At 35.2% G+C, this 18,426-nt stretch overlaps 1 long non-coding RNA gene across 3 annotated transcripts in view; it reads right to left on the reverse strand.

Annotated features, from left to right (window-relative positions):
* LOC125693565 (uncharacterized) overlaps window positions 1-18,426 on the reverse strand; it is a 159,551-nt gene that overhangs the window by 13,814 nt on the left and 127,311 nt on the right. For all 3 annotated transcript variants that reach the window (XR_007377152.1, XR_007377153.1, XR_007377151.1), the window contains one exon: window positions 2,297-2,443. This is a non-coding gene — a long non-coding RNA (uncharacterized LOC125693565). The remainder of the gene's footprint in view (window positions 1-2,296; window positions 2,444-18,426) is intronic.

An 18,426-nucleotide genomic window follows, 5' to 3' on the forward strand; every position in this document is an offset into this window, starting at 1 on the left:
TCCAGTGAAGTTCAAAGTGACCTTTTTCATCTTTATTATTTCCAAATAAATAACATTCTTTGTTACTAGGATTTTTTTAGTTTCCTATAAAACAAATAGTCATGAACTCCTTTACTGTATATAGGGCAGATGTTTCATCTATTTCTCTATCAAATTAAGCAATATGAGAATGAAGATATATAGACTAAGATTTGCACACCCAGTACTGAAACATTTAGCTTTGGAACTTACCCAAATGAGAGCTTACAATTTTTGCTATGTAATCAGGCATTTACTTTCTAGAAATGAGCAAGTAATAATTTCTGCTGCTCCTCAATTCAGTGGGAACAAAAGCTACCATAAAGTTCCCACAAAAGTAGGAACTTAATGCTGTCTTTTGTAAAAATGTAAATATTTCTACCAAGGTTGCTTCTGGCAAGAATAAAACATATAAAGACAGCTTATATAGTTGCCGTATTAGTTACTGACAGAGCTTGTAATCATTACTGGACTCATTTTTAATGTTAAAAGAATTAATGTGAATTTATTTTATAAATATCTTATGTGTGAGATCTGATTTGTTAATTATATTACTGACATTTTCTTGTCAAGTATAATATGCCCCATATGCCCTTATTAAGCACATCAGAAAGTCATTTCTTCCTCCTGGCTTTTAAGTGCCAAACCCAATCAATTCAATCGCTTAGCTCTTTAGTATATTACATGTACTTCACCTAAAAGTCTTATCATATGCTAATTGACCTGATCTTTAATGGGCATAAAGATGTCTAATTCCACTAATTTCAGTACAGCTAAGCAAAGTAGCCAGTATTTCACACAGATAACCTGTAACACCTGGGAAGTACTGACGGATGTAAATTCTAAACACTTGCACACCGACTTGCCTCAGAGCAGTCAAGAACCTTTAAGATAGGGCCTGTGAGATGCAGTTTTCCGGGGAGCCTGTAGGTATCAGAGTATGAATTTATCATGATGAAATTACTGTCACTAGAATATTCACGCATACAGTTGCAGTCTCCATCTTTGGAGGCTTTTTGAATCTATCTGGATAAAGCCTCAAATAAAGTAGCCTGAGCTCATAACTGCCTTTGTTTGAGCAATGACTTGGACAAGAGACCTCTATATCCTTTCAGACGTGTAATGTCTTATGGCTTCTCAATATAGAAAAATAATAAATAATCCCTAAAATGTTAATTCCCATAAGAATAGAAACACCGTAGAGGTAAGCTGACTTCCACAGCATAAGGAAACAAAACACTGCAAGGTAAGAAGGAAGATAACAAGGATCCTACACGTATAAAAGATGTCATTTATTTATTCAACTTTTTCTAACTTTTGTTTTCTAAATAATGATCAAATAATTATAGGCATTATTTGCTAAAATCAAGCCACATATAATTTTGAATAATCTCAATATTAAATCATTCATAAACAGAAGAACACTTCTGAATAGAGCAGATAAGTGTTTAGGAATACAAGCATTTTCAATTCATGCACAGACACAGCTCCTTAATATAAATTAAAATTACAAGCCCAGAGTAAGAGAGGGTAGCTCGAATCTCAGCATTGTATTAAATTTGAAATTCTGTAAATAAATCTCCTGAGTATGTTCATAATTTTTCCTAATGAATTACTTCAGTAAAATGGAGTTCAGGACGTACTATAAAGCTACAATTTTTTTTTTAATAAGTTTTCTATAGTAATTTCTATATTTCTAATTCTAAAGTAATTTCTATTCATCATAGCTATTCTCTAGCTACAAACAAGGCAAAGGCTTCATCTGTACTTGTCCTGTCCATCACATTGAAGGGTTTGGCCACAGTCCCAGCAAGCTGGCAAGAATCAGTTGGCAAGTTCATGACATTGTCATTTAAGATCACCTCCTTGGTGACCTTACCACCAGCACTGAAGCTGACAGCAATAGTTCTCCTCAAAGAACTCCAAGACCATTCTTTGACTGTAGTTGGAATACAGATAGACTACGCTGATTTTAAAAACTATAATTCAGCAAGAAGTTATTAATAGTACTTTGAGATTGCAGTCTATAGACAGATGTAGCCACAATGTCAGAGGTGCAAAGGCTAAGGAAAAGGAAAACTGCAGAGGCGTGCAGCTGTATTTTGTGATGGGGAATATATCCATCTCACATGTGGGAGGACAAGAGAGACTGTATAATCCCTCCCCCTCAGTAAATCTATTCCTTAAACCAGAGTAAAATGTTACTAGTGAAACACACAGCGCAATCTCAGTACAAATTACTCAGGATGAATAAAACACTGTCTTGGTGCAGCCTTACCTTGAATACTGCATGCAGTTCTGGAATCCACAATTTAAAATGATGTTTGGGTCCTTGAAAGTGTGCAGAGGTAGGCAACAAAGCGGATAAAAGGGCTGGAGGGTACTTCCTCTGAGGAGAGGCTGAGGACACTTGGGTTTATCCAGCCTGGAGGGAAGGAGACCAAGAGGTGACTTCATTATGCTCTGCAATGTCCACAGGAGGAGAAGCAAAGAGAGACGCCATGCTCTGCTCCCTCGGAAACACTGGCAGGATTCACAGGAATGGCACAAAGCTGCACAAGGGGAGTTTCAGATTGAGCATTAGGAATATATATGTGTATATATTTTGTATGTATGTGCAAACTTTGGGTAGCCCTTAAATGCTCATCATGCAGTAGGACTAGATGATCTTTTAAGGTCTCATCCAACTGAACTACTGTATCTCAGACATATCCATTAAAATGTACTTATGACAAAGTAGATCAGAGAAGAATTTCTCATCTTCTATTTTCTAAAATTAATCAACCAAACTTCGTGTTTTATTTCTGAGTCTTTCCAAGTCACGAGTAGTTACAAAACACACCTAAAAAACCCCAACTGTAATTAAAATAAAAACCAGAAATGCAAAATAAATGAAATTATTACACTAAAGGGCACTGAAAGGATTCAAAGTAAAACTTCACATTTTGAATTAAAGTTCTAAGGATTTATTATCCTTCATTTATTGGTCACATTGTATCATTTTCAAAAGTCTGGACTCTTTCCTCACCTCTATTAGACTCTCTCAAGAATCTTCCCAAGCAGATTTACAATTTAAAAAGCTCTAAGTGCACTGACTAAGATTTCCTCAAGCCCTGCGTGAACGTTTGGACAGTCTAGAGTATTAATCTTTATTCATTTTCCAAACTAAGTGTGGAAAGGAAAGAGCCGCCTCTTTTCCTCTGTGAAAGTGAGAACTGTGTTATTCTACAAAGGGCTGAGTTACAAGCAAAGCCAACATTTTGAGGCCCCAGACGTCAAGCAAAACTTTTAACTTCTACCCTTGGATAACCTCATAACCTCATAACTCAGTAAACAGCGTCACCACTACTTCTAGCACTTGTAACAGGCCACAGGCTTCCTGTTCAGATAACAGCACAAGTCCCAGGAATTCCCACTCTATTTAAAAACCACTAACCAAAGGATTTGTTTGTTATGACAATACATACAGCTGTGGTTTTTTTGTACCAAAAGGAAAAAAAAAAAAAAAAAAAAGAACCAAATAAATTGAAGTTTTCTGCTAACTTAAGTGAGATTGTTTGGTTAATGGTTTGAAAAAAAAAAAGTTTCACTGCTCCATTTGATGCCTCATGAAATGAAGCACTTTTGTCATGTTTCACTGCATTTAGACCTAACAACTTGTCAAACTTCTGAAATAAACTGTACACAGTTGACTGAGACAACTTGCACTAGCAAAACATACGCAGTGAAAAATGTCCTTACATTTAGTTAGTTTATAGTAGGACAGTCTATATTGTCACTACCCCAGATACTGTGAAGCTAGTGAGCTTTGAAAGGCAAAAGACAAATAGCAGCTTTGAATACCAGTGAGTATAGCTTTCTTAACCTTGTCCTTCACCATGGCTATATGGTGACACCTTCTGAGCTTCAGTCAGGTTTCCGTCTTTCTCACATTCCCAAACTCCTGAACAGGTATGTTCACTTAAAATGATGTCAAGCCTTCATATGAAATCATAGTATTTCATTGTCTCTGCCTTTACAGCCAAGAGCACTGACTATTGAAATGCAAGGTGTATGTGCCTACACACTTTTTTTCCTCATAGGTTTTCACGCATGATAGCAACAAAACTGCTTCTAAATAAACATCCAGATGCTCACAATTTATTATCTGTTTTGTGAGAGCACAGATTTGAATAAATTTTAATGACGCCTATGTTTAAGACACGTACTGTGTCTTAAAATCCATTAAATACTGTCTAGCTCTCAAACATTCCAAGTTACCATCCTTGCACCTCTTTTCTAGTGTCACGCCTAGACAAGAAATTTACTTTAATGTAAATTTTATGCACGTAGACATTACACAAATACAAAGCAGTTTAGATATGCAAGTACCATCTTCTGTAAAACTCACTTCCTATTTCTCTTTTCAGATAAAGAGGATTTAAGCTTCTAAGTTTTCCAGCAAGAAAATTAGTAGTTAAATTTCTAACTCATTAAACTTCAATTCACAAAAAAACTTATTTCTTGTAAGCCAGTATGTGAGCCGAAGCTTAGATCTTCTGGATCCCTGCATATCTCAGTTACTTTTCTCCCTTTGAATCTTACAGGAATTAACTTGTCTTGAAAAAATATTTCTCACAACCCACAGAATTTCCTAAAGCTTGATAACCAAAGAATTTTCACTACATGCAGGTCAACCAGACCAGTTTTGAACACTTTACTGCAGAGAGTTAAGAGATATGTGGGTTAATTCCCATTGCAATTATAATCCAAGTAAGATTAGAAAAGTATTTGGGAGGAAGTAGAATATGTAAACAATTTTTTCCAAAGTGGTTATATTTTTCTGCATATTAGGCTGTGAGACCTACATAAAGAAGAAAAATAAGAGGAGAAGTTTAAAAAAGGACTTTTTTTTCCTGCTTTACATGAACACATTCTATGATAAATGATGATGTTTCAAAGGAAAAGTAAAGCTTGCTTTGAATAAATGAAATACTTAGAATTTATATTTCTTCAGCATTCTTGTTAGCTTTTTTTCGTCATATTCTTCCTTTGAAGCTTTTGGTGTTTGCTTATCATGTTAGTATCAAGGAGTAAATACCAAGTATTTTTCCATTTTTTAGGAATATTATCAAGCCATATGGAGTTTCTCAGAATGGAATTACTAAGAACTTGAGGCCTAGCAAGTTGCTATGCTCTCATTCTCACAAGGAGTTTTTCCTTTCTATTATGATGTATTTAACACACCGATGTGGCAAGAGAAGATTGGCTTTTTCAAGAACTGGAAATGAACGCACATCAGTCCTGCATTCAGTCCATCAGAAGACAGAAGAGGCAGAAGCACCAGAATTAAATATTTGTTTAGCAACCACATAAGGAAATGCCAAAGATGTTGCTGCTCATAAATATACCAATTAAATATTTAGTACTATACATGGAGGTTTGTAAAGAAAACAGTAAGACTCTAAAAGCAAAAAATATAGTGTAGTGAATTTTGCAGAGTAATGGTGTTGCCTTATCACTTTGCAGCTACTGTGTTATGGATGGTTGTTGCGTATTTGTTGTCTTAGTCTATACAATTGGTTTGTCTGGTGGAGTCTCCTTGGGAAGCATTTTATAATTACCTGAGATGCAGTGCACTTCAGGTGTCTTTTCAGAATAAAAACAAATTATTTTCTATGCACTACCAAGTGCATAAAAAGAGTTTCCAGTTTTTCGTCTTCAACGCATTCCAAAATGTATGTCCTTGTCACAGTAACACAGCTTAGAAGGACTTATAATAACTAAATTCTGAGTGAAATTAATTGATCAGCTGTCAGAATCTCCTGTCATCAATGTGCTGTGGCACCTTTGCCTATTACAGTCATCTTCAAAATATGGAGTTACATTTACAGTACAGTCTGTATACCCTGCTGTGTGAACCACAGCTTTCCTAGTTAATAGAAATCCCTGAGACAGAAAACTATTGCACTGCTAGTAACATTGATTGGCAAGCCGTACACTGACCTCCATTTTTATAACCTGATTCTGGTTAATCACTTGGTAAACAATCAATATTCTTTATGTTGATATAGTGCTATTTGACTTTGTCTTACAACCGTGAAGAGGCCTTAACTCTTGTTTTATTCTATGAATTATTTTTAAAAAGTTTTACGAAACCAGAATTTACATTGTCTTTTCTATCAAGCGCTGTTCGCTAAATTTTTATAAGGCTCATTAACACTTTTCTGGAACAGTAAGGCTATTGCTTCAGTCACTTGCATTACCTTCACAGGCTGTTTGGAAGGGCAGATTTTTAGCAAGACTGTTTGTTAGGATAGGAATTGAATAATTGGAATTGTTTAGCCACAGTCCAACAACTCACTAAATTTCCATCAGTCAGTGCTTTGGACATCAAATAGACTGAATTCAGTCTATGAAGTATTAATGCTATATTTCCCAACGTAAACGTTCATTCTCTCAGGAGAATGCAAATTTTCTCACTATTTCCACCTCAAAAGTTTCATCTGCTAGGTTAGATGAAATGGAGCACATTCCAAAAGCTGCTCCCTGAAAATGCTGCATTGATTGCTCGCACATCTATCCCTGAAGAATTTTATAGAGATGGCTGAAAGATACAGCCCACCTGATCATGCTACTACTTTGCTACTCTCCTCTCAGGACATTTTCTGACAGTTCTGCTCTTTCTTTAATTAAAACCTCACACACACAATTAGAGTCTTACAGTTTCAATGTAAACATATCTTGAGATGTTCCCTCTCACTGACTATTACCTATGAGAAACTTAATATCATTTGTACATACCAACATGGTTTTTAATGAAGTAGTATTTCACAAGTCTGAAGAGACTTTTGCTTATCTCAATCTTCATGTGATAGAATAGAACAAGCTAAATACTAAAGCATAAACAATTAATTTGTCACTATTTTTTTAAAGGATTTAGGTTTAAAGTTATATGGAAAACTACTCAGAAAACCTCAGAGTGGATGTTTTTAACTCCAAGCCTATCATTTTGTAATTTCTTCTAGTGGCCTCCAACCTCTAATGCTGCTGCTGGTGAATGTATATCCTACAGCACTGCTGTTCTTGCTTTTACAACTTCATACCCAGCACTGCTCTATTCCTCCAGCAGTCTTGTTTCTCAGTTTGATAGCATGCAACTTAGAGCAGATTCTCACATTTTCAGAACTGGTCTTGTCTATGCAAATGCTTTGCAGCCAAAAGAAAATCTTTATCAAAAGATCACAATAATTTTAATAATTATTAGTTTTGTCCAGCATGAAAACATTAATCAAATCTATGTAAGCAAGAGACTGGCGTAAGAAAACATCATCAGCAGTTGAAAAAGCATGCCATTTCTGAAGCCATTGTTTAAACTGTGCGTACTCTTACAATATACGAACTTCAAAGAATCATATCATAAAATCATAGAACGGCCTGGGTTGAAAAGGATCACAATGATCATCTAGTTTCAACCCCCCTGCCACGTGCAGGATCACCAACCACCAGACTAGGCTGCCCAGCGCCACATCCAGCCTGGTGTTCAAATGCCTCCAAGGATAGGGCATCCACAAACTCCTTGGACAGCCTGTTCCAGTGTGTCACCACCCTCTGAGTGAAAAACTTCCTCCTAATATCTAACTTAAACTTCCCCTGTTTCAATTCAAAACCGTTCATCCTTCTCCTATCACTACTTACTGTTGTAAACAGCCGTTCTTTCTCCTGTTTATACGTTTCTTTCAAATACTGAAAGGCCGTAATGAGATCTCCCCAGTGCCTGCAGCCCACATATTCTAATTCTGCTTCTGTGAAATTGCCATTAGTGAAATGACATGATATCTGACCAGCGAGCACCATAAGGGCAGCCTGACTCAAGACTAAAACTTGAAAAAGTAACAGACCAATGCCCTCACCTCTTCTCCATAGCAGATTATTAGTTTTAGTTTTGCGTAGCTTTCTACAGATTTCAAAACCAGCAGTACGAGCAGCAAGAAACAAAACAGTAGTTAAAATAGGAATCCTGTGGGCTCTTCATTGTCTAGAAATCATTTAGATGAAAACAACAGTGGTATCATCTATGCTTTTTCAGTAGAAGAAAAAGATTATCTTATTTATTACAGCAAATAGGTCATTTTTCAAAGCAATTTGCTACTCTGAGATTTAATTTCCAAAGTCAAATTCTTCACATTCAAAGCTGAATTTGCATTAATTCCCTGTGCCAACAGAACGACAGTGGTCAATTTCTCTATTCGCTTCTTGAACAGCCCAAATGTTGCAGGAGAACCCACATTTTCTCAAATTCCTCAATTTTAAAATTGAAACACTGCTTCTGAGAGACAACAATAATGCAGTTAATTTAATTGTTTAAATGCAAGCAGTGCTGTTTTGTCCATTTTGGCTTCAGGGAGCCTGCTAATGCAGTATTTATGTTCTTCACTAAAGGCATCTAGATTTCACACCTAGAATCCCAATTTTATTTCTCACACTGCCACTTTCTCTCAATAAGAAGCATCAAAATCTGAACTTATTTCAATTGATTATTTATAAAATGCTATGTTATTTAATTCAAATACAAGAAAATCTAAATGTGCATATCCTAATAAGACATGATTTTTTCTTTAATCTAAAATAGTGATGTCAACCTGAAAAGAAAACCAAACCTTCTACATTATGTGACATGTTGTTCCTTTAATAAGTGAAATGAAATGCCTTACTGTCTAAGAATAGCATTATACAATAATGTCAGAATAAAAAAAAAATGTACTATGTTTATTTGAGAAAACACTTTTTTCAATTCTTTCTCTTTATGGTATTCAAAAATGAAGTCAATGACTTGTATAAATGACACGTCAGTAAACTACATTGTAACTTAACTCAGAAGAAAACTTTAGAGGTTGGTTTTCTAACATTAAAGATGTTCCCTTTCCAACACATTTTGAGCAAATCTATGTAGAAAGCATTGTTTTATTTCCCTGAGCACAGGGCTTAATTCATCCCTGGAGTACTTCCACTGAAAGCAATGGAGTCGCCTATGGGAAAATCGTAGGGATGTTCAGATGACCACAAGTTATCAAATTACTGCACTTTATCTTATTACACTCTCAACAGAGACATTCTAACAGATTGTATGCGTTTCTTAACTCAATTGAAAAGAAACAACTAACCTAATTGAAAGGAACAAGTTGAAATCTCCAGCTTGCATTCACATTCCCATTTCTCCTGCCTACCAGCAGGCACACTTATTAATTACATCCCTCTCCTATTCCCTTGTCATTGATCTACCTCTGCTAACATCATGTCTATCGGGCAACAGTGAACCTTAGGAGCTGCAGTCATTTATGGGCAGCACCTTCTAAAACAAATTTAGATACTTAAAATCAAGTGAATGCACATTGGAACAGCGTGAATTCAGAATGATTTATTTATTTTACAACCTGGCACAATGCCCCTTCCATTTTTTGTAAATATGTTCAAACCTTTCTCTTTTTTTTTTTGTCAAAGACATGCATTAACTTATATAAAACTTTTCTACTTTAAGATTGTTGTAGAATTGGTTTTAGAATGTATTTCAAAGGAAGATATTTAGGGCATTAGGAAAACGAAAGCTAATTTCCCTCACTTTATTTTTTTCTCCCTGCACTGACTCTTAGAATAGCAAGACAGAAGTTCGTTTGTTTGTAGATGTATTTTCTGTCATCAGTCCAGAAGAATACAGCTGCCTTTGTGGTTTAGGAATTAAAGGATGTATCCTGGGGCAGGTGTTGTTACATTCTTAAACAAGACTAATTTGATTAACTCTCTGAGATCATAGATAGCTGCTGATTGGTTTTCCTAGGTTTTTGCTTGATTGTGGAATGCATTTTATAATAACACACATCACTTCAAAGACTGATTTACTTATATTCCATATATATAGCTTCTCTGATTTTTACCATTCACATTCACCCAGCCCCCTGAAGACAGCTATATCTATTAAAGACTATTCAGATAATTTATTATTCTTAATACATACTCCTATCTAATATATGTTCTCAATGTGGATTGATAAAATAAGGGTCAAGCTGAGGGTGACAAAGCCTGAGTCAGTCAATTTATATTTCACCTGCTAGCACACCTTTAGATAAATATTCCTGTCAGGCTACAGTTGTCTCCTAATGACGACAGTGAATACTAGTTCTCAAGCAAGAGCTCCTAACATGCAAGAGTTAATAAAGGTAGAAGAAAAGGTAAGGGCTAATTTCTGAGTAGCTTGGAGGTTTTATGAATTTGCACCTAAAAGAACATGACAAGATAAAGGAAAGAGTAAAGTAAAAAATTTTGTATCATCGTGGTTTTCAATTTGCAGAAGTATTCATCAGAATGAATGGCTTTTAGTAATTTGGTTGTTTTGTATGCTAGCATGGAACTCTATACAAAATAGAAATACAAAGAAAAATGTATTTCTGTAAAATGCACAAGTGGTCTAAGAGTGAAAAAGGTCTTTAGAAATAGTTAATGTCTTCAGGGAATTCAACTATAAATAGATAGCTACTGTTGAGATGTAAAATACTGAGCAAAGTGACTCATAACAGAGTATGTTAAAAATGAGTATCTGCAGAAAATATGACTTAATGCAGTATTAACAGCTGCAAAATTAAGGTGCCACATTGTACAGAAAAGATAGATTGCCTTGCGGGTGCCGAAGACTCCACATAGCAAGTGTTTACTTGCAGAGGGGCACGGAGCTCCAGGGGAAAGTCACCTCCACCACTTGGACCAAGGAGAAAGCAAACAAGCCTGATGGGTCCTGTAAATGTACGCTCATTGAAAAGCTGTTGTAGTCAATGCTCCCATCTCCATTCAATGCTATTACATTCAGTGCCCCCTGGGAGAAAGTAACGTCCCAGGACAATACCATTCACAATACTAAGTTACAGTGTTTGGGACTATTAAGATTCGAACATTTTTATATTGATTTTAGGCTCACCATTTCACACCCATTAGGTAATCACAGGCCCAAGCAGAGCCTCTGGCTCTATCTATAATGGGGATTAAGTGGACTGTATAGACAGGATTACTTTTCAAATTTAATTGCTACCTTTTTGCTCAGAGAGAACATTTGTGACACAGTTGGCAAATTCTGGGGCATAAGTTATAAGGCGGATATTTTAGCAGTCATATACTGAGTATGACACATTCAACTCCTCTTGTATGGTAATGACTAAAGTGAATAAAAAAAGGAAACGTGAGAAAAAAAGATTGCATCCTCACAGGCAAGAACTGCACTAAATGTTATTAACAGTTTCACTGTACTCAGCTTCATGGACTAATATATCTAGAAACAAATTTTTCATTGTTTCCCCAACAACATACAGAGGACACCTTAAGTATTACTGCAAAATATTGAGTTCTAAAATCAGCTCTCACACTACTTTTTAAGAATATAAATTTATATGCAAATCCTATCAACCTCAAAGATATTTAAATGAGATTTGTAACAGCTATTGTACCACAACTGATTTCATAAATAATATTCATTTTGTAAGCATTTTAAAGTGCTTTCGGTTCATGTAGCCTTGAAGCTCATCTGATTACCTTTCTAAAAAACAGCACTGCAAGGATTTGAGAGTCTAAGCAGCTTCTCTACCTATGAAAACTGACATTTAAACAAGAAAAAACATAAGTCAATTTTATAAATTTGTTTCAGTGTAATGGTGCTAACCTACTAGTAATTAGAAGCACTCTAGTAACGCTCAGAATTAATATTTGAAAGCTTATTTTCATGTAAACTGGTTAAATAAAGGGAACAATTGCATGTACATCAAAATTAGACCTATACGTGACAGACAGTAACGAGAGTGTGATCAGTAATTGTTAACTGTGATTCTAACTCCCTCCTCCTGTGTTGAATCAAAGACCAATCACTGGTTCAGTCCCTTATGCTTCCAGAAGGGATAGGAGCACATTTGAGTATGAGCTTGAGATACTTTATGGCCCTAATAAAATGACACTTTTAAATCCAGGGTCATCATTCAAAAATCCATGACACAATGGATTTCCTTTGTCCCAGCCTCTAGGTAACAGACCACAAGGCTTCAAAACTTTCATGCTGCCTAGAAATCCTAGGATTTCTAGCAAAAGTTTTAGAGAAGCAAGGCTCTGAAATAATTCCTAATATCTATTAGTTCTGCTGTGCACATGCAAGCTCATTAAATCTCACAGTCCCAGTTATACTAAAGATTTGCATGTTCCATTCTTGGATGCACTGTTGAAAATCTTCCCGAGTTATATAACTTTCAGTCCAGCCATGTCTATAACACCTTGTTGATTTGATCCGTCTGCTAGCTCTGGAGCTGGACATCAGGACCAACCCATGAACCTCAGTTTCTTCAAAGAATTTCAAAACACTAAATTCATTTCCTTCCAAAAGTTCTAAGGGTCAAAAAAAATGTTCCCCTGTTCTGAAAAAAAAACCAACTTCAATCAAAATTCCAATTCTGCCATGTAATAGATGCAGCAAGAAATTTTGGCCTTTCTTAGGCTGTAGAAAGCCTAGCATTAGAAAATAATGTGTTTTTTTTTTTTTTTTTTTAATTATAATGAACATTAAATGCTAATGAACCCTAGCAGGCATGTCTGGAGTACTTCAAGTCTAACTCGTTTTATTTTAGATGCTCCTTTCTACTAGCAGAAGAAAAAAAATATTTTAAATGAGTTGCACCTACCAAGCGAAACAAACACGATGAGGATTATTCACTCATAAGTAGGAGGGAGGGCAGCAAAGCACCCGAGTCATGTAGGCCAATGCCGCCTCCCTGCACAACTCCTTCTCCTCTGTCATATTTATTGTTGCAGTGTCTGCTGTCTCACTATGTTCCCTAAGTTTTGCTTCTAAAGCAAAAGAGGTCTCTTGTGTCTTGCTTCACTTCTCCTCAGCATACTGAGTGTACAACGCTCCAGTGTTTAATGCGTGAATCTGATTGTATTCTGTCAGTATGCATGTAATTACATGAAACTTGTGCTCAGTTTGGCTATATAAAGTTCCTTAATGTTTGTGCTAACAAATGGAATTGTAGTAGCTTTAATTACATATCATCTTTCAAGTATATCCATTTATTTTAAAGCCTGAGCCGTTTAAGCTCTTACTATTATGTCTTCATTTGTAACCCAAATTCCTATGTTTCTGATAGAAGTCTGCATCTAATTATAGAGGGAGTAACAGCAGCCACTACAGCTGAGATTAGAGAAATGGTTTTTTTGCTTGTTTCTTTGACTTCTGATTAATAGAGATAATATTTTTTATGATCAGTCTGAATTTGAAGGGGAGTACTAGTTTGATAAAAAATTAAATCTTCAAGGTGAGGGAAAATGCACCTTTATTATGATATTCTGTTTTGCTTTTTTTTTTTTTGAAGCTCCACAGATGAAACAACTTGAAGTTCAAGTTTGCCATAGCTGTAGCTGTGAGTTGGGAATAATTTCTTTGATTTTTCTGAGGCATATTGCTTTTAATTTGACTGCATTACAGATAAAAGTTATTGCTGCTCAGGTTTTGTCTTTAGAACTCATACCATGCAGTTAAATCTCACTCTACTACCTTCAGTTGACCTTGGAATAAGCATCTGCAAAGTGATTCACTGTGCACATGCTTGGATCCAAGATGCATAGTAAATAAATATCAAAGAACAGACAAAAATCAGTAGGGATGCTTAGATCATAAGCTCACGAACAAGTGAAAATTTTAAGATGAAAAAGGGCTGTGATATGTCCTTTGCATCTTTCCTTTTATTCTCTAACCAATCAAGCTGTATTCTCACAGAGAAATCATTTCTTGGCAGGGATGCCAGAGGGATATCTTGGAACACCAAGATTATTTTTCCAGAACAAAGCAACATGCTGTGACTTTGCCTCCAACAGTGACACTTCAGTGAAAAAAACGACACCAGCAAATAGTTGATTTGTATCTTTAAATCTAAGAGTGAATATCCCAGATGAAAAACAAACAAAAACAAAAAAATGGAATCATTCAGAAATGACATGTTTCAGCCTTGCAGGGATTCTGAAGCCCACTTACATCTAGCAAATACATGGTAATTCTAAAAACTATTATTCTGCAACTGTTCTGTTTTTTAATTCTTAAAACCTAAGTATTCACATTGATATTAAATCCTTATTCTATTCTGCAAATCAAGATCAAGGTACATAGCAAATTACCTTCTCTATGACACTACTTTTCAATATAAAGCTGTGTGTGTCTACATATATGTGTGTTTTTATCTGTATGTATAAAATCATCAGCATTTTCCCTCCAAAGTCAGTAATTTCAGTATTTTCAATATGGAAACTTTCTTCACCTCTAATCATTTAATCATCTGAATACAAATTTCTTCTATTCATATTTAGGAAATGTTTTACTGTGAATCCTTGGACTTTGTGCTGCTATCTCATTTTAAGGAGGCTGTAAATCCTTCCTTCTCTGAAAAGTATTTCAGATTGCTTTTCCTAAAATTCTTTAACGTTTAACTAAGGAATGAGAATGCTTAGAGCGCTACCTCAAATCTAGAGGAAAACATAGCCAAAGAAGCCAATTAAAGCAAGGAAGAACAGTTCACTTTTTAGAAGAGAGAATATTCACAGGTTTTAAAAGGTTATTTGCAAGGACCAGCAAAGTATTTTATCAGGGTGCACATAAGAGCAATTATAAAAATTATTCATAGAGATAAAGCTGAATTACAGACTACTCATGGTAAAGCCACTACAGAGTAGAAGCAAATAATCTTCATGATGAAAAGCAAGTTTTACTGTCTGGTTAATGAATAAAATACATGCACATCTCATGACTTCTATAAGGCTAAAATACCAGAATTAACAGCATCATGGCACACGCTATCGCAGTATCTTGCAGAACTGAGACTTAAGGAGCATACTCTTATCTGATTTAACAAAACTCCTCTCCGAAACAACAAAATAAATGAGCATGACAAATTTGTTACAAGTTTACATTCTATATGAATTGCAATTAACAGGTTTATGAACGCATTCCTTGTGTTTCCTCTGAAATGTTCCCATTTCGTATCAGTAATTTTATAGAGAAGATAATCATTATAGTTTGAGGTATAATTAGTGTTCAATCAAATCCAACATACTTGACTGCACTGAAATTTCCAATGCAGCTCTCACTGTAAGTAGAAAGAATAGGCTTTCCGAGATCAAGTCATTGGTAATAAACTTTTTTTTTTTTTTTTTTTTTTTTTTTTTTTTTTTTTTTTTAAAAAAAAAACTAATCCACTGGTACATGGTTCTAGAAAATTGCTTTCACTTTTTTTTTTTTTTTTTTTCCCCCCCTTTATAACACAGCCTACAGCCTGTGTTAGGAGGATTAGAATGCTTAGGGAAGTAAGTCACAGAACAGGAAAGGTCCGTTTGTGTTAATACGAACTTTGTGGTAACAGAAGTTGTTAATTACATAGGTGAATAACTGGCATTCAGGCGCACTGAAGAACCTCTCGTAAGTACTTTGCTCATTTTCCTATCTGCTTCAAAAGATAGCTAATTGATGAATCAAAATAATGATACTTTCCTAACCTACCTAAAATGAGTGCATGATTTTTCAGCAGCACAAAAATTCAAAACATTTATTTTAGTAAACCTGAACAGGAAGAATTCTCTAAATCTGAGGCTCTGGATCAGGAAGTCAGTCTCAAGGCTGTTCCAAAGTGGCTGACAGAACAAGATGTACTCCCATCACAGCCTGGATTCCAGACCAGCAGCAACAGCCAGGCCTCCTTCCCACCTGCACTGCACAATGCTGTGACTGTGCAGAAAATCAACAGTTTTGCTAGCAGAAATCTACTGTAATAGCCTAGCTCTCTGTGAGGATCATTTATCACCCTGCCATGGCTAAACCATTTTTAATTAGAAATTTGCTTTTCTCTCATGTACATTACAGTGCAGACACTCCCACAGATAGTTGTCACATGGATTCATCTTGCAAGATTTGTACCCAGACAGATTCCTATATATAAACAGCTTAGCTGACAAAGCCAGGAGCTGTTCTTAGGCATTCTTAAGTTTGTTTGTTGTCCATTCTGTTCAAATGAACAACAGGAATATAAGGGTTAATAGTAGCTAATGTAGCTTTATGCTGCAAGGTTACACAAACTTCCCAGAATTGAACTTGGGTCAAACCCCTGAAGCATTTTTTCCTTTCCACTGTTTTTCACATGACTCTTGCTGATATCGAAGCACTCAGTGGGAGAGGGCTTCTGTTGCAAATTTACTCTTCATTTGGTGCATTACTCTAATATCTGCTGGATCATTTGTGGACTGTTTTCTTCACTACTGACAGTACAGAGCGTGTATTTTTTAAATGCAGTGCCTTACTATTCTTTCCTTTCATTAACCTGGGCCAAAATTTGCTCTGACTTCTCTGCAATGCAAAAGTTTCATGTCACTGCAAAGTCTGGCTCCACTTCCACAAGGAATTTTGTTCTACCACGATAGCTTCATGAACACAAAGCCCCTTTATGTTAGCTGTGCTTTATGTTAGCACAGCTGATGTTTGTTCTGCACAAATAGATGGTTATCTAAACTCCTGACTCCTCTAATCATTGCAATTCAGTCCATTTTGCATATACCACATTTCGTACTACTATACTTGCACAGTTTAACTGAAGCATCAGCAACATAGAAGCAAAATTTAAGTCTCTAAAACTGCAAGACAATTTTGTTCTTGCTACTAATCATGTTTTTAACAAAACTAAAAGCAGTTTAGACAAGTTGTACAATACAGTCCAAAGCATAAGCACTCCCATAATTCTAAAAACTAGAAAGTGTAGTAACAAATATTTGCTTAGGTAAAGTTAGGCATGAAACTTAAAAAAAATGATTGAATATTCTTTAAAAAAAAAAATAAAAATCAACATACTAATTATGTATTGGAATCAAGGATAAAAATTTTAAAAAAGGAAAGCAACAACACAGGATTGAACCCTGAAAAAGATTTGTTTTAATTCCTCAGAGACCATGCCCTAAATTTGAAAAGGAAAAAGTGTTTTTGTTTGTTTGTTTAACAAACAAAGACAGCCCTGTGAGTTTGTTAAAAATGATGACTTTCATTAATAATGCTTATGCAATCACTGAGATGCAGCTTCTGCTGCTACCAGTTAAAGTCCTTCATCTTAAATTAAACCAACCATTAAACCTCAGTCTGATGCTAATAATTGTACACGTCAGTCCATTTCTTGATTATCTATGCCTCAGCAACAAGTGTTTGTTGCACCACTTAGAATACATTCACAACATCGAATATTCTTCCATTCTTAATAAATTATAGATCATAGTTTTAGCGACACATCGATTGAAGCAGATAGAGTTTAATTCAGCACATTAAAAAACTATTACATTCATACATCATAAGCAGATAATAATTGCCTTATTATTAAAACATGTCTTTCATTCTGACAATCCTTAATGCCATCTCTGCAATCAGTGCAGCCCAATAATATTGACAGAAAAGCAAAAGGTTATACGGACATCAAGATGTCACGTTGGCATTACACAACACAGAAGAGGTTTTATTTTCGGATTCATTATCAACTGGATTTTATGGTCAAAATATCTAATCTATACCTTTTTATATGAGTGTCCTGTGTTGACCTTGATTATATTTAAGAGGATTTAAACTGCTGCTCAATCATTATTATTTCAGCTTTCCTGAAAATACTCTATTAAAAACAAATTCAAAATGATGAATTTGTCATTTATCTTCTTTCCTTTCCATCAGGGATTTTCCCTAGATGAGGAGGCTGGGCAGGCTAGGATATTTAATACTTGCTCTGCCTTGTTATACAGATAAAATTGTGAAACTGTACTCATCTAGAAAACATAGAGTAGTGCTTTTGCATGTTCAAACTTATTCATGTCAAATACTTTTTAGTACATTTAGGAGTGAAGAACAATTCTCCTTAAAAAAAAAAAAAAAAAAATAGTATTTTTTCTTTTACAGCATCCTACTGGGCGACTGAAGACATTGTTACATCTGGTAAGCTGCACTAAAAGGATTTGCCAAGATTCGTATTTATATCCTTCTAAAAAATAGTGTTTATTGAAGGTAGTTCTTCAGTGGTTGAATTAGGGTTTCCGCCATAATAAAAGATGATAAAAGTAGCTACGCTGTTTATAGTAGTGTTTTATTTGAGTTTTTGGTAGTGCTTTATTGGAGAAATATTATCATATAAGCATACCTAATATAAATAACTTCAAGTAAATAAAGTTTTAGAGCAGAATCAATATTAGTTCACTAACACTGCCCAGATATCCTCCTAGTATAGGTCAAAGTGCTCTCCTCTCACCCTCTCATAGAGGTCTGCCAGTTAGATAAGAAGTGACAAAGCAATTTCTACATTTTAAACTTAACACTATCAGATACCAGAAATACAAAAAAAAAAA

This window comes from Lagopus muta, chromosome 5 (assembly GCF_023343835.1).
Source record: "Lagopus muta isolate bLagMut1 chromosome 5, bLagMut1 primary, whole genome shotgun sequence".
Lineage (NCBI taxonomy): Eukaryota > Metazoa > Chordata > Aves > Galliformes > Phasianidae > Lagopus > Lagopus muta.